At 43.5% G+C, this 26044-nt stretch overlaps 2 long non-coding RNA genes across 2 annotated transcripts; both read left to right on the plus strand.

The window, feature by feature from the left end:
* The first annotated feature begins 2525 nt into the window (after positions 1-2525).
* LOC140915973 (uncharacterized) lies at positions 2526-13861 on the plus strand. The gene is made up of 3 exons (XR_012160334.2): positions 2526-2645; positions 7545-7634; positions 10082-13861. It is a non-coding gene; the product is annotated as an uncharacterized LOC140915973 (long non-coding RNA).
* Positions 13862-16511: 2650 nt separating this feature from the next.
* LOC140915972 (uncharacterized) lies at positions 16512-25101 on the plus strand. Its single transcript, XR_012160333.2, has 5 exons — positions 16512-19805; positions 20603-20774; positions 21054-21236; positions 23364-23551; positions 24737-25101. It is a non-coding gene; the product is annotated as an uncharacterized LOC140915972 (long non-coding RNA).
* Positions 25102-26044: the final 943 nt, after the last annotated feature.

A 26044-nucleotide genomic window follows, 5' to 3' on the forward strand; every position in this document is an offset into this window, starting at 1 on the left:
CACAATCAAAAAATACATAGACACTGCAATGACTCTCTCATTGCCACTCTCAGCAGATATAGTCATACTTAACCGATTCCCAGTGAGGGTGTTGGGCCAGATCCTCAACCATGTACAGGCATATTCACTGATTTTGTGTGTCACTATATAGATTCACAGCAGATAATCATCTGGCCCATTGTTTCTATGATTAAAAGAAAGATTTGGGGGGGGGGAAGCATGGAATTGAATACATGAAAATATTCAAAATCCCAATGTAATGCACGGGAGGTCAAAAGAGCATTAAGATCTCTCTTGCTAAGGGGAAGAAATTTCAGGATTGAACCCCTTTTTCACCAGTGTTTGTATGTAGGGGGATAAGTCTCAGAATAGAGTGGGGAATGATGCAGGGGAGGGGGTTGTTTTGTTTTTACTCAGTTTCTATTTTGATGGTCTTTTTTCACCATCATTAATGTGGAGGGGAGGTGGCTAAAAGTCAAGGTTTATAAAGAACAAAACCATGCATGGATTGTGAATTCCCAGAATCACCACACCAGGGATTTAGAACCCATCCTTCCCTTCCCCCATAGACCCTTGCTCTGACCCACATTGCACCTTCAGTCCAGACATGCCAAAGAAAGTGGGCATACACCTCTGCCTTGGAGAAGGTGAGTGGGGAACAGGTGAGAATGGTTGGAGCTCTGTCACTTTCACCCAATCCACTATTCAGGAGCATCTCTGAAGCACAGTTCCTTCCCAGGACTACTAGTAGTCACAGAAGATAATGTCACAGGAGAGGCAGGCCTGTAAGAGAAGTTGAGGCCCCACCTACCACCTCTCTTGTTTTCCTACTTGATCAGGTGACTGAAAGTAAACTATGAAACAGGATATCAAGAGCTTTCTGCTTGCAGAAAGAGCAGATGATGATGCAAGGAGAGTAGCAGCTGTCTGGGAAAGCTCCATCAGTTGGGTTAGGGCTGATATGGTTCCATGTAGAGGGGAATGATGCTGAAGAGCTCTGTAACAGAAGCTGCCTGAGGAGGTCTTGGAGGCAACCTGGTAAGAGCAGCAGCCAGGGTATTAGTCTGACCTCAGTGATGGTCCTCTGAAAAAAGGGAGCTGGGAGTGGAACATGGGAAGTGTATAGCCAAGAATTTCTGCAAGACACAGGGATGAAGGCCTAACAAGAGAAGGCAGAAGTAGAAAGTGACCCTGGAATCTCTGAAGGAGGGCTGTTTTGGAGCTTGAAGCTGTACAGCTTTGTTCTATTACAGCAAGTGATTCTGTGTGTGTGTGTGAGAGAGAGAGAGAGAGAGAGAGAGAGCAAACAAACCACGAACAAACTTAGCATCAGACCACGTGAACTTTACTTCAGTTGGTGTATCCATGCAAAGAAATTGGGTAAAGTAGCTCATTATATGGCCATGGTATATTAGTGGTGAGTTCAATACTTCTGAAGATTTCAGATAATCCTAAAGTCTGATTCTTTTTGTTGTTCTCCACAACAATTGAGTTTAAGATCTTAGATACTAAATACAGGAGATCCACAACAGCAGTACTGTTGGTGAGCACCAATTTATCTTTAATGAATCTGTAAAGCAATCTTTCAGTCAGATTTCCAAACTTGTGGTGATACTTCATATTCTAACATACCAGCATTTTTCAGTTTGGGCCATCTGAAAGGTATTTGCCCATATAGCAGAATAAATAAGAACTGACTTCTCATTGATCATCACAGCCAATGCTTTACAATAATGCCTGAGAATGCTAGCTTGTGTTAACACTATTATAGTACCTAGGATCGCCACAGTAAAGCTGATGGAAAATGAAGGCAGTAAATTAAATAAACCTTTGGCTCTATTGTCCTATGCTGCAGTTCACCTTTGCTTCTGAGTAGATTTTTTTTTCATTCAGTAATGGGCAGTAATCCAAATATATAAACCACCATATAGTAGCTGCTGTAATTTGGATTGATTGGCAGATCTGGAGCTAAACTGTTAATGAATTTCTGCACTTGTAATATAAATTGCTTGGACAGACTAAGGTAGAAAAACTTGTTAGGAAAGTGCAGAGGAAATAACATTTGGATGAACTTAAGTCACTTATCCAGTACTACAAGGCACCATAAGCTTAAAGTGTGTGCCTCCAAGATTAAAGGATAAGGAGCCCAATCCCCATATTTTTGCTGATAACCACAGTGCTGATAAGTAGCCAGTATTAAAATGATTCCATTTGTTGCTCTCCTTTTCCCAGATTGACAAGGATCCAAGTCACACATCACTTGAGGCATGAAGATCACACGCAATTCACTGCAGTCCTAAGGGTGTGTTGATCTTAATGTGTGATTGTGAACAAAGGTGATTCAAAAAGGAAGCTAAAAGATCCCATTGCACCTTCTGAAAATACTGAGAGAAACTCGGTGTCCTGTTTTAAACACTGCTGGACTTTGAACATTTTCTCTCTCAGCAGGAGTGTGTGAGCTATTGCTCAGCTCATAGGAGCTGCTATGAATAATTTATTTGTAAACTAGTGGGATGAGTGAGCAGCATCAGAACACAGCAAGAGGCAGTAAGGTGCGTTCAGCAGGAATGACCCTCTAGCAACAAACCAAAGAGTTACGAACAAGAGCATTTCTCAGCGGGATATCAACAGGCCTTGGGACTCAGGTAGGGAATAGAACTGCTGAAAAGGGGGCTTGGGCACTGGGGGAGGAATGAAAATGCTCTCAATATAAGTTCAGCATCTCAAAAGTCCACACATTTTGACTAGCTGTACACATTGCTTGGAAAAACGGAGTGCACTGGGGCAGGGGGTGGGTTGACATGAACATCACAAATTGTCAACCATTTTGATTAGACAGACAAGATGGGTGAGGTAGCATCTTTGTCTTGGACCACCAGAAGTATAGCCAATAAAATGTTACCTCACCCACCTTGTCTCTGGTATCCTGGGACTGACATGGCTACAACTACACTGCATAGAACCATTTTTATTCCAATACAAAATTTCAACACTTGAGGTTTTTTAAAATTCCTATGAGAAGGTTCACTGATTCTCACAGAGTCTTTTCCTCCCCTAGGCATTCTCCTCTTCCAGTCTTTCCAGCAACCCTTCTCATACCTGTTTCCTTCACACTGGGGAGGGGAAAGGGAAGGTGGAGTTCTGGTCTGATGCACAGGAGCCCAGATAGTACCTCTGCATCCTGGTACAAGCGCTCTGGAATAATTTGAGAAAAATACATGATTTAAACCTCTTTTGTCTTGTCCTGAGAGCTAGGCAAGGGCTGAAGCTGGAGTTTAGACACCAATCATCCCTGTGAAGCCATTATTTGATACTATATTTTAGTGTGTAGGTTTTTACTTGTAATTGCACTAGTCTAATCCACAAAGCTAAAATTTCATTTAAATGTGCATGTCAGATGCTCTTGCCCACAATTTCACAGGCTTCACTCAAGGAAAGAAAACTACTCCTAAAACATATTAAAGTAATAGTTCCAATAATAACACGCAGGAGCTCATCTGAAGTAATGAGGTTCTGAATAGATATTTAGTGTAAACACCACTTTTTGTGACCTAAAAGCTAAGCCAGCTTTCATGTTGCTCCTAAACGGCTTGTTTTGTGCCCTCTGAACAAAACTGGAAAAGCAAGTCTCATCTCTGCTTTCTTCTTGTGATGCTGGTGCTTATGAAAAGGAGGTGTAAATAAATAAGCTGTATAATTTAAGCTTCAGGGCTCACTCTTCCTTTTCCGCTGTGCCTGGAGGCGGCTGAGCTATGTTTGGCCTCAAAAACAGGGAGGCTACAGAGATACAGATCAGCAAACAAACTTGAAATAACATGAATAATTTTGGTTCAGAGATCAATGGTTCTTAAATTCTATAGGGAAATTCTTGTCCTATGGTGGCTACAGCATTGCCCACAGAGAAACTGAAATGGCTGTACTGAGCCAGGAGCCTGGGATCCTAGGATGGAAATGTGCACCATGTGTGCTATTTGGCTGACCTCATACAGAGGTGCTGGGAAATCTACAATGATATGGATATACTATAGTTTCCTCACATGAAGAAAAAGTACAACCAGAGAAGAAACCTCTACAGCTATCTCTGGAGCCTCAGGGAGGTTGCTATCCCTCAAAGTTCCTGCATTCCAACTTGTCTTGGGAGACAAGATTTTCCCTGTGTGTGTGTGTGAGAGAGTGACATGAAAGTGGAGACCACAATAACATAGCGACTGCAGCATAAATAAGAACATACCTTACAAAACAGAACAGCAGAGACACCTGAGGGTGATTCAGGATCATATATTAGCCATTTGCACAATATCACATAGCAGCAAAAGGGCAAACAAGGTCTTGGCACACACTGTATCTATGTGAGTGAGTTGTACAAATTGGCAGAAGTTAGTCTGTCATATGGCACAATAGTGAAGTCCCATTTGGAATGTTGTGTGCAATTCTGGTCAGTGTATTATATGAAGAATGAAAGATCAAAGTCCATAGCAAAGTGCAACAAAAACAGTTTAGGTTGCAGGGGAAATGTACCATGATGGAAGATTAACCAGACTTTGCCAATATATCCAAGGCAAATTGAAACTCTGAGGAAGATGTAGGATCTGAAATATCCTAAAAGGAAAGACTGATGCCTGTCCTTCAGGTCATGGGACTTGTAATCTAGGAATCAGGGGACTGAATATGTTATTTTGGGAAAGGAGGAACTGGGATATAAAAGCTTCCTGTTGTCAATAATGGATAGTGCCTCAAAAGGACATAGAGCTTGGGAGTGCTTTCCAGGGGCTGAGACAGATCCCCGTGGATAGAGGAGGGGGGCACCCAGGAAGGGCTTGGCTAAAGAGAACTTTCTCCAGATTAGGAAAAAATGGGCATCAAAAGAACAGCCATACTGGATCAGACCAATGGTCCATGTAGCCCAATATCCGGTCTTCCAAGAGTGGCCAGTTCCAGATGCTTTAAAAGGAATGAACAGAACAGGGCTATTTTTGAGTGATCCATCCCCTGTCATCCACTCCCAGCTTCTGGCACTTGGAAGTTTACGGACACCTGGAACATGGGGGTTTATCTCTAATTTTGGCTAATAGCCATTATGGACCTATCGTCCATGAACTTATCTAATTCTTTTTTTGAACCCAGTTATACTTTTGGCCTTCAACATCCCCTGGCAATGAGTTCCACAGGTAGACTTAGCATTGTGTGAAGTAGTACTTCCTTTTTTTTTTTAAACCTACCTATTAATTTTGTTGGGTGATCCCTGGTTCTTGTATTAATTGAAGGGGTAAAAAACACTTTATTCACTTTCTCCACACGATTCATGATTTTATAGATCTCTATCATATCACCCCCCTACCCCACCGTCACCTCTTTTCAAAGCTGAAGAGTCCCAGTCTTTTTAATCTATCCTCAGATGGAAGAGGTTCCATACCCCTAATAATTTTTGTTGCCTTTCTCTGTACTTTTTCCAATTCTAAATCTTTTCGAGATGGGGTAATCAGAACTGCACATGGTATTCAAGTTGAAGGTGTATCATGGATTTAGCGTGGCATTGAGATATTTTGTCATCTTGGGTGAATACCATCTGGTCCTGGTGACTTATTACTGTTAAATTATTCAACTTGTTCCAAAACCTCCCCTATTGACACATCAGTCTGGACAGTTCCTCAGATATGTCACTTAAAAAGAATGGCTTAGGTGTGGGAATCTTTTTCACATCCTCTGCAGTGCGGACTAAAGCAAAGAATTCATTTAGCTTCTCTGCAGTGGCCTTGTCTGTCTTGAGTGCTCCTTAAGCACCTTTATGGTCCAATGACCTCACTGACTGTTTGGTAGGTATCCTGCTCCTGATGGACTTAACTTTTTTTCCTATTTGTTTTTGTCTTTTTCTAGTTGCTCTTCAAATTCTTTTTTGGCCTGCCTGATTGTACTTTTACCCTGGACTTGCCAGAGGTTATACTCCTTTCTATTTTCCTCAGTAGGATTTGCCTTTCAGATTTTAAAGGATGCATTTTTGCTCTAACCAATTCTTTTGCTTTGTTTGGCCATGATGGCACTTTTTTGGTCCTCTTATACATTTAATTTGAGCCTCTGTTATGGTGTTTTTAAAAACAAGTTTCCATGCAGCTTGCAGGCATTTCACTCCTGTGACTGTTTCTTTTAATTTGTTTAACTTGCTTCCTCACTTTCAATGCCATTCCCCTTTCTGAAATTAAATGTTACTGTGGTGGGCGTCTTTGGTATTTTCTTTCCCACTAGGATGTTAAATTTAATTACATTATGGCCACTATTACTGAGAATTTCAGCTATATTCACCTTGAGGACCAGATCCTGTGCTCGATTTAGGACTAAATCAAGAATTGCCTCTCCCTTGTGGGTTCCAGGACTAGCTACTCCAAGAAGCAGTCATTAATGGTGTCGAGAAATTGTATCTCTGTATCCCATCTTGAGCTGACATGTACCCAGTAAATATGGTGGTAGTTGAAATCCCATATTGAGTTTTCTATTCTCATAGTTTCTCTAATCTTCCTGAGCATTTCACAATCACCATCATGATCAGTAGTATATTGCTACCGCTGTATTCTTATTATTCAAGCATGGAATTTATATCCATAGAGATTCTATGGTACAGTTTGATTTATTTAAGACTTTTCCTCTATTTGACTCTGCTTTCTTTCTCACACAGTGCCACTCCCCTACCAGCACAACTTACTTGTCATTTCTGTATGTTGTGTACTCTAGTATTACTGTGTCCCATTTATTCGCATAATTCCCGCAAGTTTGTGTGATGCCTATTATATCCATATTTTTAGGGCTGTCAATTAATCACAGTTAATTCACGTGATTAACTCAAAAAAATAAATTGTGATTAATCGCAATTTTAATTGCATTGTTAAACAATATAGTACCAATTGAAATTTATTAAATATTTTGGATTTTTGCTACATTTTCATATATATTGTTTTCTGTGTTGTAATTTAAATCAAAGTGTATATTATTTTTATTACAAATATTTGCACTGTAAAAATCATAAAAGAAATAGTATTTTTCAATTCACCTCATACAAGTACTGTAGTACAATCTTTGTTGTGAAAGTGCAACTTACAAATTTAGATTTTTTTTTACATAACTACACTCAAAAACAAAACAATGTAAAACTTCAGCGCCTACAAGTCCACACAGTCTTACTTCTTGTTCAGTCAGTCTCTAAGACACAGACCTTTTTTTATATTTACAGGAGATAATGCTGCCCTCTTCTTATTTATACATGGAGATGTGTCCCCTGGGATGGTGGGATGAAGCGAAATATGAATTCCGCATCTAGCACGTAAATATCTTGTGAGCACAGCTACAACAGTGCCATGAGAACATCTGTTCTCACTTTCAGGTGACATTGTGAACAAGAAGCGGGCAGCATTATCTCCTGCATATGTAAACAAACTTGTTTGAGTGATTGGCTGAACAAGAAGTAGGACTAAGTGGACTTGCAGGCTCTAAAATTTTACATTGTTTTAATATTTTTAATCGCTTGACAGCCCTAATATTTTCATTTAATACCATAGAAAAGCTGGAGGGCTGAACTACCAACCTGTTGGAGAGAGACCTGTCTTCATGAGGGAAACAGACATGGTTGTGCAACCAAAGATGGATAGGTAAGCCTTGTGGCATAAGCCTTTTGTGAGGTGGCAGCTCCCCATCTCTTGTGACAGGACCAGTTTGCAAACACAAGTTATAGTGGAGGTTGACTCTTGAAAATGATCAGGCAAACCTCCTTCATGTAAGTGAAAGAGGCTTATACCTATGTATCTCTTTATGAAAAGTGGTATATTGTGACTGTTTTAACCATATTGTTCATTTGATTGACACTCTGCCTTGCACAAAATCCTCATCACTTGCATGCATATAACTGCAAGGCACTTTACAAAGGAAGATAAGGCATTGTGAATAAGGCATTGGGAACAATCAAATTCATTTGAAGTCATGCTTAGAGTTCATTCCTGCTCCCATCTGAACTTAAAAAGGGAAGAAGTGGGCCCTATATTGGAACTATGTGATACACATTTTATGTTTTGCAAATATAGCCACAGAAGGAACAGAACTCCTGGTGAACTTTTTTATCCTAGCATAGCAAATGCATGGTGATTACACATTTGTTATTAATATCCTATAGGGGAATCAGAGGGAGAAGCTGAGGTGTTTAAATGATACCCTAGGATTACACCCTCTGAGGAACATAAATGTAAAACCAGGTATCTAACACTGCAGTGTCTTAGTGGAATCTGAGACTCCAGGGACCATAGCATGTATAAGCAGGATGTAGGAATTCATGCTGCTTTCATGCACAGGCGCCAACTTTCCAAAGTCCTGGGGAGGGGGAGTTAGCCTCCAGATCTGCCTATGGTTGCCAGGTGTCCAGTTTCTGACCAGAACACCCAGTCGAAAAGGGACCCTGCTGGCTCCAGTCAGCACCACCGACTGGGCCGTTAAAAGTCCAGTTGGCGTTGCTCCGGGTCTTAGTCAGGCAAGTCTCTGCCTGTCCTGGCACCATGCTGCACCCCAGAAGTGGCTAGCAGGTACAACTCTGAGGCTGGGGGACCATGGGGCTCTGTGCACTGCCTCTGCCCTGAGCACCGGCTCCACACTCCCATTGGCTGGGAACTGCAGCCAATGGCAGCTGGGGGGGGGCAGTGCCTATGTGTGATAGCAGCACGCAAAGCCTCCTGGCCCCCTGGTCTAGGAGCCAGACCTACTGCTGGTTGCTTATTGGGCACAGCGTGGAGCCAGGACAGGCAGGGAGCCTTCCTTAGTCCTGTTGCACTGCTGACTGGGAGCTGCTGAGGTAAGCCCGCACCCCAACCCCCTGCCCCAGTCCTGACCCCCCTCAACCAGGAACCCCCTCTTGCACCTCAAACCCCTCATCCCCACCCACAGCCTGAGCCCTCACCCCCTCCTATACCCCAACTCCCTGCCCCAGCCTGGAGCCCCCTCCTACACCCTGAACCCCTCATTTCTGGCCCAACCCCAGAGCCCACACTCCCAGTTAGAACCTTCACCCGCTCCCGCACCCCAACCACCTGCCCCAGCCCAGTGAAAGTGAGTGAGGGTGGGGGAGAGCGAGCCACCAAGGGAGGGGGAATGTAGTGAGCAGGGGGTGGGGCCTCAGGGAAGGGTGGGGCTAGGGTGTTTGGTTTTGTGCAATTAGAAAGTTGGCAACCCTAGCTCTGCCCCAGGACTCGCCTCCACTCCACCCCTTCCTCCAAGGCTCTGCCCCACCTCTTCCCACCCAGTTCCACCCCCTCCAATGAATGTGCCACATCCCCAGTCCTCTCCCCTTCCCCCTAGTCTCCTGCATGCTGCGAAACAGCTGATTGTGGCAGGCAGGAGGCGCAGGGAAGGAGCGGGAGGTGCTGATCTGCGGGGCCTGCCGGTAGGTGGGAGGCACTGGGGGTGAGGGGGAGCTGATAGTGGGGCTGCCGACACCCACCATTTTTCCCCATGGGTGCTCCAGCCCCAGAGCACCCACGGAGTTGGCACCTATGCTTTCATGTGATAAGTTGGTTATATGATTATGGAGGAGGGGAGGGATAGCTCAGTGGTTTGAGCATTGGCCTGCTAAACCCAGGGTTGTGAGTTCAATCCTTGAGGAGGCCATTTGGGATGAGGGCAAAAATTGGGGATTGGTCCTGCTTTGAGCAGGGGGTTGGACTAGATGACCTTCTGAGGTCCCTTCCAACCCTGGTATTCTATGATTGTTAAATTTTCTAATAGAAAATGACTGATCAACATTAATAATTAGAAAAAAATACCATCTGTAACAATTGGAATGCACACCCACAAAGTCATAAAGGGAACTTAAAGTAGTTTAAATAAGATCTTATTTAGCTATCAATAGGTATATTGCAAGTATGCTAATCACCAGGGTGTCTAGGTACTGGTTACAAGAACCAATGTAGCAAAGTTCCCCTGGAAGGACCATACTCTTTACTACTTTAAAATGGTTCATACTTTTATAGGTGTCCTTTCTAATTGGTCAAAAGAAAGGTAATACCCTCTGTTGTTAAAAGGCTATTCCTATAGGAGTCTTTCATTTTCTTCTCAGGATGCAGTGATACTCCGCCTTAATGGCAAAGCTCCCACTGAATCCTATGGTACAGGATCAAGTCATAAGGGAGCCAATATGCTGAAAAGAAATGAAAATATCACTGTGGATGAAGATGCTGGGATAAGAACACTGCTTTCCTGTAATTTTTTTTTTAACATCTATACGAGTCTGGCATCTGAACTCGAAGTTGCAGAGAGAATCTACAACCCTGCGCTATCTACACAGTAGAGGCTACTTCTCAATATTCAAATGTCATTGTGTGGTGTGTCTCTCTCCCTCCCCCTTCCCCCCCCCCCCAGCTAACTGTATGATCTGTATTTCCTACTCAGCAGGCTGGAAGTTGGCTCTAACAGAAATGGAAGGCAGGGGGATCTCTATAGAGGATGTCCATAAAATTGGCTTCTGCAGCTGTCCCCTGACTATTCTTCAGACTATACTGCAACTAGAGCTGGCCAGAAAGTTGGGACATAAGGAATTTTTTTTTTTCAAAGTATAGGGGGGCGGGGAATCTACTACACCACTTACTCATTTCAAACTGGCAAAAGATCTTTGAACACCTCGGTTTGTTAAATTTGAGCAGTTGTAAGTATGAGGCTTGGTCTTATTTATTCAAGAAAGAAATTGCAGGGTTGGGTCTCTTAGGATATGTTTACACTGCAAAACCACACGGGCAGCAGCAAGTCTCAGAGCCTAGGAATAAGGACTTTGGGCTAACATACAGTGCTAGAAATAGGAATGTCTACATTGCTGCCTAGGATCTCAGACCCAACCCCCTCGTAACATTTCAGAGCCCAAACAGGAACCTCTATACTGCTATTTTTAGTGACGTAGCATGAGCTCAAGTATTTAGACCTGGGCTCTAAGACTTGCTGCCATGGAGTTTTTTTGCAATATAGACTTATCCTTCAGCTACATCTATGCTACCAACTAGGGTTTTTTTTCCCCCACAGCTCGCATACACATACTAGTTCAGCTTTTGTCAAGTATAAATATGAGTATAAACAGCAGTAGAGCCAAAAAAGCAGAAGCAAAGGCAAAGCTGAGCCATGCTGAGTACAAACCCACCAGAAACTGATGGATATGTACTGAGTATGGCTCTGCTGCCACTACCCAAGCTATCCTGGCTACCCTGCTATTTGTACCTCACTTATGCTAGGTCTCCTCAAATGTGCATATGTGTGTCTGATCTGGGAATTAAAGCCCTAGCTCATAGTGTAGACATAGTCATAATGAGTCAACCCAATAGCTTACCTAAATGGTGGTAGTACCTTTAGACCCCAAATAGGTATTGGGTCCCCCATTGTATTAAACACCGGTAATCCCCTGTCCATGAGAGCTCATAATCTAAAATGTAGACAATAAGCAAGGTGGTCCAAATCCCTTAAGACATTTCCAACATATGCTTAGCTTTAAGCAGGTGAGTATTTGCAATTAACTTTAGAAATTTTAGCAACTGAGTTTAACATCAGTGTTTGTGCTTTGGATCAGGGTCCCAATGAATAAGCAGCAAAAAATACCACATATACAAATGAATGTGATAAATGAAAAAGTATGACTCGATCAGAATCATGCAACTAGATATTCTGATCTCTCACTGGGGAAAATTTTTTTCCCAAAGTTTTTAAAGAGCAGCTTAAGAAAATAATTCAGAAATTGTTTAGTAGAGACTTGGAAGTAAATGCAGGCCAAATTCATTCCTGATGTTACTTCACTGCAACCAGTAATGATGACTCTGGACTAATCTGTAAGGTAAGGTTACTAACTGTAAGGTTAGGTTACTAAGGTTACTATCTGTTTTTAAAGACTGACATCTTGAAGATATCTCTGCAAGGTGCTCTCTCACTCTCTCTCATAAGCTGGGAGGATGGTTTACATTGTGTGGTGGTAAGTTAGGTGTTCCTGTGAAACTTTGCTATAGAAACCATTAATAGCTTTTTCGCTAACTTTAAGATTGTCAAAGGCTGCATTACAAAGGAAAAGGGTAAGCTCATCAGATAATTTCACAGAACTCATGAGGGAGACACCTTCCCTCAAATGTTTTTAGAGACCTAGGGCATGGCTACGCTTGCAGATGTAGAGCACTTTGAGTTAAACTAGCCTTCGCAGAGGGCAGTAGGGAAAGCGCTGCAGTCTGTCCACACTGACAGCTGCAAGCACACTAGTATGGCCACATTTACGGTACGTGCAGCAGCATTGCAGCTATCCCTTAGAGCTCCTCTTCCCATTCTGGTGCTGTGGCTTGTGGGAAAGGGGTGGGGAGTGCGGGGCATTCTGGGTCTTGTCCCAATGCCCCGTGATGCATCGGTTCACATTCCCTTTGCTTCTGTCCACATTTGGTGCCATCTTTCAACGGTTTTTGTACTGCGTGCACTGTCTTCCCTTTCGGTCTGTGGGAATAGAGCCTGAACTGCTGAGGAGTATGCTGACAACTCTCGCCAGCAGGTCACGTTTGGCAATCGAGTTATTTCTTAGGATCCAAAGTGACAGTGAGGGCTCAGACGATGATATCGACTCGAGTAACACCTATGACACGAGTTTGCTTGTGGCATTCACGGACATGGTCACCACCATGGAATGCCACTTTGGGGCTCGGGAAACAAGCGCTGAGTGGTGGGATCACATTGTCATGCAAATGTGGGATGACAAGCAGTGGCTGCAGAACCTTCGGATGAGAAAAGCCACTTTCAAGGGACTTTGTGAAGAGCTCGCCCCCATCCTGCAGCGCAAGAACACGAGATTGAGAGCTGCCTTGACGGTGGAGAAGCGGGTGGCTATTGCAATCTGGAAGCTGGTAACTCCAGACAGCTACTGATCGGTCGCTAACCAGTTTGGAGTGGGGAAGTCGACCGTTGGAATCGTGTTGATGCAAGTTTGCAGGGCCATTGATCACATCCTGCTCAGAAGAACCGTGACTCTGAGTAACGTGCATGACATTGTGGCTGGCTGTACACAAATGGGTTTCCCTAACTGTGGAGGGGCAATAGATGGGACGCATATTCCAATTCTGGCACCAGCCCACCTAGCCTCCGAGTACATTAATTGGAAGGTGTATTTCTTGATGGGTCTCCAGGCGCTTGTGGATCATCGTGAGCGTTTCATTGACATTAATGCAGGCTGGCCCGGAAAGGTGCCTGACACATGTATCTTTCGGAACAATGGCCTGTTCAGGAAGCTGCAGGCCAGGACTTTTTTCCCAGACCAGAAGATTACCGTAGGGGAAATCGAAATGCCCATTGTGATCCTTGGAGACCCCGCTTACCCTTTAATGCCGTGGCTCATGAAACCCTACACAGGGAGCCTTGACAGCAGCAAGAAGCTGTCCAACAACAGGCTGAGCAGGTGCAGAATGACTGTGGAGTGTGCTTTTGGGCGTTTAAAGAGCCACTGGCGCTCTCTGTATGGGACGCTGGACCTGGCTGATGACAGCATCCCTGTGGTTATATCTACATGCTGTACCCTCCATAACATTTGTGAAGAGAAGGGTGAAAGATTCACTCAGGCATGGAACTAGGAGGTTCAACACGTGGAGGCTGAATTTGAACAGCCAGAGAGCAGGGCTATTAGAGGGGCCCAGCGCGGGGCTGCAAGGATTAGGGATGTTTTGAGGGAGCAATTAGAGGCTGAAAGCCACCGGTAATGTCTGGTGCCCTGCACGGGAGTGAAGTGCAGTGGTTCCAATGTGAGTAGGAATCTGTGTTTGCTACGCTGACTTGCAGTGCCTGTTTCTTTCCTGGGCTAACGTATTTTTTACTTTATGCAATAATAAAGAATGTTTTCAAAGCCAAAAAAATCCATTTATTGAAAAGAAAATTCTTTTATTGAAAAGAGACACAATTCCTTGGGAAACACAAAGGGCAAGGGGGTGGGGTGGGGAACGGTACAATCACAGATTTGCGTATGTCCTGGCTGGAGTGCTGTGCAATGAGTGCTGCACTTCAGGATGGCTATACTGTATGGCGATGGGGGTTGAGTGCAGTGGGTAAGGGTCATAGTTTGCAGGGCTGGGTGGTGAAGCTACAGGTATGGAGGCAGCTGGTGGCAGTAAGAACCCGGATGTTGGGGAAAGTGGGTTGGAGGTGACATGGGGGCACAAGGAAAGAGTTTTGGGACAAGGACTGCGAGGGGGGGGCGGTGGTATTGCTCCGCCTGCATTGCTACGAGCACCTATATAGAGTCCACTTGGCACTACATGATGCTTAGCAGCCGCTCCGTGCTTTCGTGCCGGCGATCTGCATTTTGCTGGCGGACCCTCCTTTCACTCGCCCACCACTCCTGCGCTTTTTGATTTTCATTACTTGAATGCTGCATTACTTCATGCAAGATGTCTTCCTTGCTTCTACATGGCCTCTTTCTGATTCTTTGGAGTCTTTTGGCCAGTGATAACATCGACCTGAGATTTCAAGGTTGCATCTGTAAAGGCAAAATGCAACACTTAACAGAGGCAGCATTGTTCACACCAGACAGAGCAATGATTCCCCTGTATTTAAGGGCAAGCACAGTCTACGCAATAGCATAATTTGCCCGTCCCAAACTGAGAGCATATAACACATGGGAGCCCCAAAATGGTGAGTAAACACAGGGTCAAGTATGACTGATTGTTTCACGGCTGTACTGTCCTGTGGGTTTCTGTGCCTTTGGGAGAGCCAGCAGCAGCACTGGGCCCCTATACTGAACACTGTCCCCACATTTTCCACAGGAGTTCATCCTGGAAGATATCTCGCTGCTGAGGGTGACCAGGGAAGCAAGGAGGGGTCTTCTACTGCAGTGTGGCTTCTGCCCTGGCCCAGATGCAGTTTCCCTGTGTGCAGCAATAGTCCCCCCGCCCCCCACAGCACAGTGGCATGGACAAGTTAGCCTGACTGGGATAAGGACCACAGTGGCTCTCCTGAGAAACCTGCGCAAGCGCATTGCCCAATTTCTGGATGAGACCTTTGAAGAGATCACTGAGGCCGATTCCCGCAATGTGAGAGAGCACATCAATGCTCTATTCCACATCTAGGCATGCGTTCAGCCCTAGCCTTCCTCTGCCCTCACTGAATAACTTTCTTCCCCAAATAAAAGCCGCTTACTGGGAACCTCCTCTGGTGTTTGTCCTTCCCCAAGCACCGGCCACCCCAACTGGCTACCTTCCTCCTGGCTGCATGCAGCTAGGGATTCTGGCGTGTCTTCTTCTGCCTCAGCACCCTCACACCCGCTTTGCTGCTCCTGCTCCTGCTCCTCCTCCTGCCTTGTTGCACTGGGCTCTGAGATGTCCATGGTGGTCCCTGGAGTGGAGGTGGGGTCGCCCCCAAGTATCACGTCCAGCTCTTTGTAGAAATGGCAGGTCGCAGGGGCAGCACCAGAATGGCTGTTTGCCTCACAGGCTTTGGGGTACACATTCCGCAGCTCCTTCACTTTAACCCTGCACTGCAGTGCTTCCCGGTCATGGCCCCTTTCCATCATGTCCCTTGATATCTGCCCGAAGGTATCGTAATTCCTACTGCTGGAGCGCAGTTGAGACTGGACAGCTTTCTCCCCCCAAACACTGATGAGGTCCATCTGTTGCCATTGCTCCACACTGGGGCTTACCTGGCGTGTGGAGGCATGGTCACCTGGAAAGATTTGCTGAGAGCACTCCACACCTGGCTAAGCAAACAGGAAGGGATTTTTTCAAAATTCCCAGAGAATTTAAAGGGTGGGTCCGATATTTTGTCACCTGAGGGCGGGGCAGTAGAGTTCAAAGAGATGACCAGAGTGGCTAGCACAGGCATTGTGGGACACTTCTGGAGGCCGATCAGAGTGCACTATAGGACCAGGGTGTCCACACTGGCGTGCTGGTGCTCCAGCGGAAGTGCAGCAAATATCATTCCACTTGCCGATGTGTATTGCCAGGAGCGCTCCAGCCACGGAGTCTGGGCGCTCTACGTGCCTTGCCAGTGTGGACAGGCAGTGAGCTAGTGTGCCCAGGGCTCCTTTAATGCTCTCTAATGCCCAAGTGTAGCCAAGGCCCTAGCCATGCTGTAGCCAAGGCCCTAGCTTCAAATGCACTAGATTCTTGCATATTATTTTGTCAAGAGGTTTCCACCTTGTTATCTGCTGGATGGGTGAGGAAAACCTTGCATTCAATTCAAAACTAAGGCTATGCTTACACTGGCATGCAAAGTATTTAACTCAGTAGCCCCAAACTGGGGGTGCATGCTCCCTAGGGGATCATGGAGGAACATTCGGGGGGGGGGAGGGACAGGGACACACAATGGGGCCTGAGCCAGCCCTCATGGGGGGCGGAGGGAGCGCTATGCTTCTAGACCAGCTCAGCCCCAGGCCCAGCTTCGACTTCAGCCCAAGCCCTGCTGCCGAGGAAGCCTTGGCTGTGCAGTAATGGAAGAGGGTGTGGTCAGTTTCCATTAACGGGAAGGGGGGGAACTATTCAAAAATTTACACACCACTGACTTAATTGAAACATTCAGTTTAGAGATTTATTTTAGGTGTGGGTTTTCTCCATTATGGAAACAATCATTAGTGTGCCTACATAAGTTTTGGATGCCTGAACTATGTGATACAAGTCACACCTCTTTTGAAATACCTGTTGTTGAGAGTACTTAAATATTTTAACGTGTTTGAGGGATTATTTGGGGAGGTGGAACGCAGGGAGGAAGGTAAACCACTTTGCTAATGTAGTGATTTAGAATTGTCAACAATGCCAAGTGCAATTCACAGCTAGTGGACATCACTAGTTCCTGGTTTGCTTCAAAGTACTTATGGGTTTATAAGGGGTTTATGGCCTTTTATGGGGGGAGGGAGAGAGGAGGAGTTTGTATAGGGTACCAGCAGATGCTGGGTGATTGCTCTGTTTGTTTGTTTATTTATTTATTTATTTAGGTTTTCAAATTTCAGCACATTCACTAATGTCATTAAGAAACTAATTGATTCTCCCTTTACTGCCTAAGTGTAAGACATCCGTTGAGTTGAAGATTAGTCGGAGGGGGGAGGAGGAAAGGAAGGGGCGTGGTTTACAGCACAGAAAACTTCTCCTAGGACTGCAAATATTTGAAACTGGGGCAAGCTTCAAATATTTCCACTGTCGTGGCACAAAAATTCTATTACGTGAGGTAGGAAGGTTGGGGTCCATTTCTAAACCCCCAAAAACACCTTCAGCTCATCATACTCAGGAAGAAAGAGACTGTGACATTCCTCGGGGTACAACCTGAACCACTGAACTGCTTGTCCCCTTAACACTTCAGCCCAGGATGCCTCTTTCACTGCTTTGCTGGCTATGAAAAGCAGCCTCTCTAGGTTTTGCTCACACACAAACATTAACATGTAGAGTCTCTGCCAGCAAGGTTATATGAGTGCTCTCCCAGCCACTCAGGAACAGTATATATGTGACACCTGCAAATTCTTAGTCACTGCCTTATACTGAGAAAACTACAGTTTACAGGAGCCTCAAGCTTTTAATCCGTTCCTGGCACTGGGATGGAGTCTGTTTATGCCTGCTGCTGCAGCCTCTGTGAAATGTTCCAGTACAAGTAAATGTTCCTGCTGCTCAGGCCTAAGTCATGGAGAATGGTGTACTCCATCCAGACACTGATCAGCACCCAGCTATGGTCCATGGGCCAAGTGCCTGCTTTCAGAGCTGTATCTATTATTCACATCTGTACTGATCTGAGAAGAGTGCAGTGGAAGTCTGTTTTGATATTGTCAGGGCAATGCGCTACTACCGGTGAAAACGGGTGTATGAGGACCTTTATACATTGTGTAAAGGTCGGGAAGGAAAAACTTCTGTGCATTGTGGGAATGTGGGTGGAAGGGTGGAAACTTGAGACCTGGTACACCCTGTAAATTGGCATAGGTACAGGCCTATTCAGCTGTTTATGTGTGTACTTACCCACATTCCTCAGGCGTGCTAACTTGCTCTCCCTCCACTTGCCTTCAGGTGTGCTTCAGGGGGGTTTACACATGGGCCATAGGAGGATTATGGCACAAGCCTGTGCATGGACACTTCTACAGTTGATAGAATAGACATACGCACAATGAAGTCTACAGGAGACTTTCCCCCTTGTGCCCCCTGCTAAAGTCAATGGGGATTAGGTCAGGCTCTTGTGCAGGTCACACAATTAATGATGATCCAGTCTTCTTTCCCTTTCTGTGAGCAGAAAGGTTTGAGACCCAGTGGATTACTTGGTGAGGAAGCAAGGAGCGGTCCAGTACTGTGGCATATTTGCCTCCTCTTCCACCCTAAACTGGAGGCTGCTGTGGAATAGGGTGTGTACAGTCTTGGGCATGGAGTTGGGATGGGTGGATCTGAAGTTGGGAACCGTGTGTTTTCTGCTGCATTCTCTTCTGCCAACCCCATGGGAAAAAGAACACTAATGCTTGGGGACACCTCCATAGCTGCTATCGCAGCCCAGTGGGACTTAGCCACTAGTGAAACTGTGGCTCCTCCTGGCTGCCCTACCCCTGACAGCACAGCTCCTGCAGAATAGTTTGGGGTGGAAGGAACCCCTGCTGCCTCTCCAACCCCACTTAGATCCACAGGTAGTCCAGGTTTTACCCTGGTGAAATTTGTCTCTTCTCTCCCTCTTCCTGTGAATTTCTCCATGGAGGGAAATGATCTTGGTACACTGTATGTAGCTGAGTGTTGCAAATAAAGCTGAGGTTTTCTTACTTAAGGAGTTGAGATCAGTTGATGCGGACTGCATTGATTCTTAAGAATAAATCTCTAGAAGTTGTGAAAGGAAGCAAGGAAATATTACTGTTGTGTTTTAAATTATAGTATCTTAACACAATGGGAGAGGGAGAAGAAAAGATGATTCTCAGTGGACCTGAGTTACCTTACACTTCTCTTGACAAGCACAACTGCTCCGTAAAATAATTTCAATGTAGCAGGAGCTATCTCTTTAGGCTGATATTATGAGCTAAAGAAAGATTATGCATTTTTTATAACAAGCAACTTTACCTGACATAGAATTTGAGTGGAAGGTTTGTATCCCTATTGCAATTGATAGTTTAATACATGAATATTAAAACTTTCAATAACTTCCAATATTTCAGAGGCAAAGCATAGGTATTGGCTAGGCCATCTATCTATGTGCTTATTGCTTTCTCCATGAATAGCTTTCAGAAATATCTCTGCAACATCTTTGTAGTATAATAAGTATGACAAAGCACTGAAGTAAATGAAGACAGACTAGGACATTGAAAATATTATCTATTACAATTCCCTTGTGTACTTCTGTGTGCATTAACATTCTACAACAACCACTAATGTTAGTGGCAATGGTGTTGGCTTTTTAACTTAGACTTTAAGTGGCATATATTTATGAATCAATATTTTGTGTATGCACAGAGAATATATGGCAGTATATCTAACAACAACATCCTCTAACAAAGCAGTAGATCTTATGTTTTTGTATACTTCTTACATTTGCACAGATTTTGGCACAAACCTTCAGAAGGCCTTTCAATTTTAAAGTTATGTTGTAAATTTCACCCCAGTGCTGTGTGAGTGTGTGGTGTTTTGTGGATTTTTTTTGTTTGATGGGGCACTTGGAGAATTGATGATGAGCACCCAATGTAAGAATGTTAAATGGGGGTAATAAAGCTTGTAAGTAATACCAGTAACTTATTAACACTGAAATTGTATTTAAAAATGCAGGAGTGTCAAGTCCTATTCAACTTCTTAGGGAGTGAAAACCGGAAATGGCCATCTGCTTTCAGACTAGATTCTGACACGTTACCTATTGTGAGTAAAGCATTACTCTGCTATTTTTCTGTAATCAATGTGTCAGGAGCAAGAATCTAGTATTTAAGTTATACATTGAAAAGTCATATCAAATAAACATTTGCTTGGATTTTGTGTGCTTAGGCAGATGTCTGTGTATGCATGCACTGACCTTAGGAAACAACTGGAACAAATCTAGGGGAGCCCAAGCAGATCTATAGCAATTTTCCACCTGAACTCCTACCAAAGAACACTTTTTAAAAAGAGGCATTGAATAATTGTCATTGAATAGTTTGTCATTTAACTGAATTAACCATTACCTTGTCTATATTTGCTAAACTCTGTGTGTTCTTTCATTTAAAGAGAGAAAAGAATCTGAAGTGAATTAGGTGGCCTTGTCTGAGTGAGGGAGTCCATCTGAGGAGGAATGAGCTGGGCTGGATTTATAGAGGCAGGAAATTGGCAGCAGAACAGGGCAACTGGGAAAAACTGCAGTCACTCCCTGGGAGAAGGGAGGAGTATCTGGAGGTTATAAGGACAGGTAGCCTGCAGTTGCTCCCTAGGAGGAGGGAGTGGGTGAAGCTGGCAGACTCAGAGAAGGAAGGGAGAACGCAAAGGTTAGGAAAGGGCTTGAGGAAATGCAGCAAGGTCCAGAGTAGAACAAACCTTGATTGCTGACTAGAGGGGCCCCGAGCTAGAACCCGGAGTAGAGGGCTGGTCTGAATTGCCTAGCCAGCTACTGGGAAAGTGGCACCCGTGGGGCAGTGAATGGGAAAACTGCCTAGGACTGCTGGTGAAGAAAGATTTTCCAACACTAGACGGGGAACCATTTGGTGACCTGGGCAGAGGGACAAGTCACAAAGAGGCAGCAGTGGTTCCTGGAGCAAGAGAGGGGCTGCAGACCTGGAGAAATGGTGTGAAACTGTGGGAAGAGGTGTTGACTTCGTGTGCTATTCCCCAGAACCATCAAGAGAAGGCACCATCCTAGTGGTGAGTGGGGCACTCTTTCACACATAGGAAATTCTGAATTTTTTTCATTCTGAGTGGAACAAAAAATTCTAAATGTCAAGTTCCTATTAAATGGAAATGCTGAGTTTTGACTAATTGTAGGTAGGGCCTCCCACCACTAGAAGCATGCGGTGGGTGTCCTGAATGGGAACTTGGAAACTCACTTTCTAGTAGTATGAAACACCTCTCTTAGACCCAAACTATCACAGGAAAGAACTGGGCTTTATATCAAAGTATTGTCTTGAATATTATCTCTTAAAGGAGCTCACTGAAGCACAATCTTTCCGAGTTCTCCCTGAGGTGGCGAAGCTCTATCTTGCCTTCACTTAGCCACTGGTTAAAAGGCTACATACAGCCAAATTGTGGCAATCTGCCTCTCCATCCCAGATGCTTTGAAACTTGCAACCATCATCCAGCAGTTTGTGGATTGCTTTGAGAGACAAGGTGAGTGAGGCAACATCTAATATTCTGGAATGGACACTGCTACAACTACACTGCATACTGTGAATTACTGTACTTTGACATATAAGGCAATTTCTGCTAATGTTGTGAGATATTCCTGTAGTCAGAGGCTCATGTTTGCTTTACACTTTCTTAGAAGAATGGTCTTTGCTATTAATATACCAAAAACCCCAGTGATTTCTTTAAAGAACATTAGAGCCCAGAAACACCACATAAGAAATATTACTCTGATATCACTGAAAGGCTGTCTTTTATAATATGATCAACTTTGTCTATCACATCACACACGCTCCAAAGGCTTGTCGCCTTTGAGCAGTCACATAGCATATTTATTCCTATTTCTCACAATACTTTGATTCTAATCTGCAAGAGTTTTTCAATCTTCTATGAGGAAACTAGGAATGAGAGAGATGAAGACAAAATCATCTCAGATGGCTAATTTTCTATAGCCCATCCAATTTATCTTAAAGATGTTCCTCTTCTTGAGCACCTGATGGTAGCTTTGTGAGAACTATAATAAACTATTATCCCAACTCTTCAATGAATTCTGTATACCATAAGGTTAAACAACATCTGTGTTTCTATTACTTAAAACAAATTGCCAGACAAATCTATAGGAAAACCCAACCAGCTACACTGACTTTAATAAGATGCTTGTGGAATTAATCTTGCCGCAGGCAAGCGACAATCTCATAGAAGACAGTGTCAAGTAAGCAACTACAGCTGCTGAACCTCTCCTTTGCTACTGGGTCTGTTTTATTTATGTCCATTCCTCCATCTGCTGCTATTTCATCCCTGACCTCTCTGGAATCACTGCTAAAACGCAACCACCAAATTCTTCATTTTTCATCAGCAGGTTAAATTCACCCACATACTCTGCAATAATAAAGTGAGTGAGTGACTGCCTTTTTCTTTTAGTACTTTTCTCACTGTTGTCACAGGCTTCAGAACACAGTTGGCTTGGCAGAACTTAAACAAATATATCTTATTTTAGTTCACTTTTCCTCCGCATCTATTTCCAGGAGCTATGGGATGGGAAAATCTAAAGCCATTCTCTTTAGTTTCAGTCTGACTAGGGGTTCTGTTAGACTGGAGGGAGGAGTTCCTTTGCCTGGAACAGCATGTAGGATTGGTGCCTATCAGCACAAGAACTTTTATTTTGCAATGAGAAAATGGACTGTGGTGAAATGTGCTGAACGCTCATGAGGGTCAACAATATATCATGTGAATTGTAGAGGAAGACCAATAGGCATCTTATAGAAATTTTCACTCAGTAATCAGAGTAACCTGGTTTTAAAAGGCAACAGTACTTAATATCATTAGCATCAGTAAATTCACAATTAATTCCAGGAGATCAGTTTTCAACACAACTGAGGCCCAGTCCGCCTCTGTGGAGGTAAAACTTTTGCCTGTAAAAATTGCACCTTCAACATAAATTATTGAAAATTTGAGTCCTTATACCAGTACCTAGATATAGGTACAAATCACAGATGATGGGGCAGAGCAATAATGTGGATGGACCTAGAGAAAGGAATTAAAAACCAGAGAAGGGAGTCACACAGTGAGAATGAACTTTGACAATGTCAAGCTAATAGACCTGAGGAAAAATAATTTGAAACCCAAATCTTCAGTGCTGGAGAGGGTAGGTAGAGATGTGAAAAGTATTAATGCTGAAAGAGACCTAGGACTGATATGTAATTTATTGCCTATGCGGTGGTAATGCAGTATGACAGGGGGAAAAAGCCAATACAATTTTGAATTGTATAGATAAAAATCTTATCACAGGGCAGTAATAGTAATGTCAGTTCAGCTCTAGTGCAACCACACCTGGAATGTTACATTCTCTTCAGCTTGTAATAATTATTGGAAGTAATCAGATGGCATTTGTAATGGAGATCCTTAGCTAATATAAACTAAAGTCAATAGAATAACACCAGTAAACACCTGCGGCAGATCTAGTTGTTTAAATTCTACTCATTTCAATAAATAAGTAGTTGACATGGAAGAAATGCTTGACAGTTGTGATGCTGTTCTCTTAAGGAAGCAAGTTGCTAGTAAAGTTTGCAATATCTCAATATGGTACTCTCTCTCCATCCTAACTTACCGTAGTGTGGAGTTTTTGCCTGCAGGCAGAGCCCTGGATATCCTGGTTACAGAACTCACCGTAGAATCCACTTCTGGCTGGAGGCAGATGTTCCAGAACCCAAGACTATTTAAATAACACTTCTAGCTGAAGAAGCATAGACTGATGCAGTGGTGTTTTCCTGAGTTGGCAGACAGCCTGAAACAATTCTGAGGTATGATCTGTCCCTTTTACCTCAATGAGCTGTGTTAATTGTGAAACCTAACCATGCAGATTTCAACATCAGTGGTTTATTTTAACTTCTAGCCAATGCACTTATCCCTCAAACTGCCTCTCACTCCTGCCAAAACCAAGAACTCCCTTTCCTAGTCAATTGTCAGACTTTATGCTTTACCATATACCTTAATAGCAGTGCATTTTCAAAGAAAAATTCTGCAGCATAATGATTAAAAAAATTAGGGCAAGGTAAAATAGAATTGAAAGGCCTTAGTAGTGATCTGCATCATCCATTTTCAAATGTAATCCAATCAAAATGGCATGTTTTCAGGTGATCAGAAGCTGCCACAAAATATTTTGTTTGTTGCACTGGAGTGCTACAGAACACAGTGCTCTTGGTACAGAATGTAGCTCAAGTTTGATGTGCAGTGCAAGGGGTCTTGTTTATTGGTTGAACCCATACAAGTGACAAAACACTGTGCAGGGACAAAACATTGCACAGGACACCTCATCACCAGAAATGTATTGAGAAAATGAAAGAAGCTCAGAGAAGAGCAGCAAAATTATTAGAGGATTGGAGGGTCAATTTAGGAGGGAAGATTAGGATCAGAGTTTGTACAGCTGGGCTGGCAGCCATGTAGAAGCCAAACAGGATGTCAGTTAAGCCATTTTGTGTCACAGGAAGGGGAGCATTAGCAGGGACGATGAGCTGTCCTCTAGCATCAGTAGTATCTATAAGTAATATAGATGTATATAGCGAACATACCTAGAGGGATTTAAGAATATAATCTTTTATAACAAGTGTTACAAACTCTCATGCTTTCAGGAATAAACTAACCTCTAACTAGTGGCGATTAGGAGATAACCTGCTTCTCAGAGACAGTTATATCCTAACTGCCTGCTGCAGGGATGGAGTTAGGTTAGACATAGGTTAGGTTGCCTGCTGCAGGGATAGGTTGCTAAACATAGAATCAGTTGCCCCAGGGAAATCTATGGGTAAAAAGTGTTATATAAGAACTATGTATTGTCACTATTATGCTGATTCACACTAGTTTACCCATAATCATGATTCATTGATACATATTTTTTAAACAAGGGCAGAGATGCTAATACTCATATCCTGGCTAAAATTCCATTTCGGATATTATATCTGGCTTATGTTAAGTTTCCTATTATGTTGCAGTTGGACATAACTCCTTGGGACAAAATCTACTCTCTCTGACACCAGTGTAACAAGTCAGTGGAAATACTTCAGATTTGCACTGGTGAAACCAAAAGCAGAATCTGGCTCTTTAACTGCATGAAGTGTTGCTATACACCATAACTGGTATTTCAGCAAGGGGGAATATGATTAATCTATAAAGTCTGTATATAATTTCCTTAACATGTCTAAAGCACTTTGGTATCCTTTGGCATGAAAACCACAATGTAATTGCAAGCTTATTACTGTTGGCTGTACCATAATTTAACTAATGGAAAGCACCTTTTCCACTGTATGCCAAAGTGAAAAATAATTATACTGAATATTCGATTATTACAAAGAAATGAAAGGCAAATGAAAATTAGCCATGACTATAAAAATAAAGGATAAAATATTTTCCTTGTGTTTAATTCATGCACTAGTTTCCCATCCTTTTAAAAATGATCTAAGCAACTCTTTATTCTACTATATTCACCCCATACTGTTCACATAACTGACATGCTGCCATTTCTTCTCTTGTGAAGCAAATTCTAAAAACATTTCCCCTATTAACACATGAAATTGCTTTTTCACAGTAGCTACCTCTTATTTATTAATAGCGTCCCAAAGCTATAGTGATATTATCTGATGTTCATAATAAAATAAATAAAAAAAAACAAGGGCCTGCTGCTTTATAAAAGTTCTGGTACAATCTTCAAAGGAAGGGGGCAACGATGAAGTCATAAAGTGACGGATAGTAAAAGTAACAGAGAGAGAGAGGGTGTAGGATTTGTAACAAGGGGGGGGAAGAATCTACTAAAAGCTTGGCTGATTCTATATAAAGAATCTTAGAACTATCACTTGGGGTAGACAGTTGAGAGAAGATGAAATTTTCAAATGTACCGCCTCATTGAATTTCCATGAGTGGGGCACCTAAATTCGTCCCTTTGCAAATGCCAACTTAAATGGCAAGTCCACCCTTCTCCCTTAGCCAGGGGTGTAGAGGACCCTGAATACGGTGCAACTGGTATGATCCCCTAATTCAGGATTGACCAGATTCAGGGTGCCTGAGTGCAGTTCTTGGACACTGCACAGCTGTGCTGCAGGGGGTGCTTTACAGTGTCCTAGCATGGAAAGACTTTAGGGGGAAGAGAGTGGAAAAGGTCTGAGATATGATAGGCGCTGGTTGATCCATGATGACATATAGCCACTGAATACTCCTCCACATGCACCCTATACAGGAATAGAGATAGGGCTGTGCCTACTGCAAGCTACAACAGAACTCCTCTGAACTGAGAATTTGGACTGTAG

Source organism: Lepidochelys kempii, chromosome 8 (assembly GCF_965140285.1).
Source record: "Lepidochelys kempii isolate rLepKem1 chromosome 8, rLepKem1.hap1, whole genome shotgun sequence".
Lineage (NCBI taxonomy): Eukaryota > Metazoa > Chordata > Testudines > Cheloniidae > Lepidochelys > Lepidochelys kempii.